This window comes from Rhincodon typus, chromosome 1, assembly GCF_021869965.1.
Source record: "Rhincodon typus isolate 14 chromosome 1, sRhiTyp1.1, whole genome shotgun sequence".
Classification (NCBI taxonomy): domain Eukaryota; kingdom Metazoa; phylum Chordata; class Chondrichthyes; order Orectolobiformes; family Rhincodontidae; genus Rhincodon; species Rhincodon typus.
This window is the reverse complement of record NC_063332.1, coordinates 101,442,521-101,445,522: the sequence shown is the minus strand read 5'-3', so window position 1 is coordinate 101,445,522 and position 3,002 is coordinate 101,442,521.

Sequence of the window (3,002 nt, the reverse complement as noted above, 5' to 3'; positions counted from 1 at the left end):
ATACGCTGTAATGTACAGTAACAGTACAGTGTGGGGGAAGGATCCAGTGTGTAAAACACTGTAATGTACTGTAACAGTACAGTGTGGGGGAGAGTATCTGTAGCGTAATGCACTGTAATGTACAGTAACAGTACAGTGTGGGGGAGTGGATCCGGAATGTAATATATTGTAATGTATTATTACAGTACAGTGAGAGAGAGAGAATCTGGACTGTAATACACTGCAATGTACCGTTCCAGTACAGTGTGGGGGAAGAGGATCCAGAGTGTAATACATTGTAATGTTATGTTAACATACAGTGAGAGAAGGAGGATCCGGAGTGTAATACATTGTAATGTACTGTTACAGTACAGTGTGAGCGAGAGGATCTGGAGTGTTATACACTGTAATTTAATGTTTCTGTACAATGTGGGGGAGTATATCCAGAGTGTAATACACTGTAATTTACTTTTACAGTACAGCGAGAGAGAGGATCCACGGTGTTATACACTGTAATTTACTGTTACAGTACAATGAGGGAGTGAGGATCCGGAGTGTAATACACTGCATTGTGAGGGAGAGAAGGCATGGTGTCCACTCTACTCTAATGGATTGAGGGCCCGGTGTGTATTGTGGAAAAGGACCCAGACGTCGAGAACGGGTAATCGGATAGATACTTTTATCGTACCAGATCCTCTGCTTGTTTGGGATTTTCCATTATTAAAAACTGTCGCATAATCAACCATCACCTGCAGTCATCACTACAAGCCATGTGTATGTTTTTCTTTTGTTCATAAGTAGTTATGATTTTAAAGTTTCATGTGCGCCATAAATTAGTCAAACCTCTCCCTTAGTTTATTTTTACGTTGTGGATGATGAGTTTTTACAACACCAAAAGAGGCCCTTCGGCACGGTGTGTTCACAGCAGTTATCTAATTCGTATCTATTTTCACCCCATTTTCCAGCACTTGGCATGTAGTCTTGTATGCTACTCATGTTTCAAGTGCTTATCCAAATAGTTCTTAGTTGTATTAAGGGTTGCCGCCTCTACCACCCTTTCAGGCAGTGAGTTCCGGATACCCACAAATCTTTGGGTGAATTTTTGTTTCCTCTCGTACTCTCTACATGTACTCCTTAATTTTAAACTGTACCTCTTGGTTATTGACCCCTCTACTGGAAGGAAATATATCTCCCAATTGACCATGTCTATGCCCCTCAAGACATTGTACACCTCAATCAGATCACCGCTGAGCCTTCTCTGTGCTAAGGAGAATAACCTTAGCCTCATGTAGTGGCCGGTCATCAAACATCTATCAATACTAATCCCATTTTCCTCTTCATAGTTGAATCGCATCAGCCTCGGCAACATCTTGGTGCAATCACCTCCTTTCTATTGTGTTGTCACCTGAACTGCACACATTACTCCAGCTGTGGCCTAACTAATGTTATATACAGCTTCTTGCTCTTTTATTTAATGCCTTGACGAATAAAGGCAAGTATCCATATGTCTTGTTGGTTTCATTATCTGCATGTTGTGCTGCCTTCAAGGATGTATGAACATGCACACCAAGATGTCTCTGATCCTCTGTACTTCCAATGGTCCTGCTATTCAACATATACTTCCTTGCTTTGTTAGTTCATTCAAGATGAAGCATCTCACACTTTACAAGATTAAATTCCATTTGCCTCTGTTCAGCCAATCTGAACAGCCTGTGTATATCGTCCTGTAGTCAAAGACTTGCTATTTACTCCAAAAATTTTTGTGTCATCTGTGAACTTACTGTTCATATCTCCTATATTCATGTCGAGATCATTAATCTACACACAAACAGCAAAGGATCCAGCACTATTATCCATCCAATCACAAAAACACCCTCCGACTGTCAGCGTCCGTTTCCTGCCACTCAGTCAATTTCAAATTAAATTTGCCCTGCATCCCATGGGCTCTTAGCTTCTCCATCAGCTTTCCTTATCAAAATACTTACTGAAGTCCACGCAGACTACATCAACTGCACAACCCTCATCTATACATCTAGTCACCTCATCAAAAAGTTCAATCAAATTTGTAAGATATGATCTCTTACTGACTCTTACTCCCATGCTGACTATCCTTGATTAATCCTTACCTGTCCATGTGGAGATTAATTCTTTCCCCTCACAGTTTTTTTTCCAAAAGTTTCTCTACAACAAATGCGAGACTCACTGGCCTGTAGTTTTCTGAAATATTCTTACCACCCTTTTTGAATAAAGGTACAACAATATCTGTGCTCCAGTGCCCTGACATGCCTCCTGTGGTCAGAGAGGATTTGAATATCAGGGTCCCTGAAATCTCCTCCCTTGCCTCCAACAGCAGCTTTGGATACATCTCACTTGGGAGCAAGGGAGAGAGGATCCAGAGTGTAATACACTGTAATTTACTGTTATAGTACAGTTTGCTGGTCCCTGTTCAAAGGATGGGCTCAGATTATTTTCTTGTGCTGATCAGAACGCTGCCTCTTGGTTTTCCTTCTCTGGAAGCTTTCACTTATTTGCAGGAGGCAAAAGGAGACTGGTTCATACTTAAAATGTCTCTGACTCATTAATTAAAAGTCATAGCTTACAGCAACTGCTGAAGGAGACACCAACTGGTTTTCTTCAAGCATAAAGTGTTGTTTACAGCAGAGAACAGAGAAAGTCCCTAAGTTTGTGTAGTTCTGATGGCTTCTCCCTATCTTGTTCACAGTCTCAAGCTGTTCGGCTACCTGAGAACCATTCACATATTTGAAGTTAGGCAGAAGACCTCATTCATCCAAAACTGATCACTAGCCCACAGAGCAATCATCTACTCATTGCTGGATGAACCTCCATTTGTGCACATCCTTGGCTCTATCTAATGCACATTCTCCTACTACTACACAAATCAGCAGCAGTTTAAATATGAGTGTGAGGTTACTTGCTTTCAAATCACATGCAGTAATCCTTCAGCTATCCTTGGCTTTGATCTTGTTATTTTTCTATTTAGTCCACATTTAAGAAATACAGAA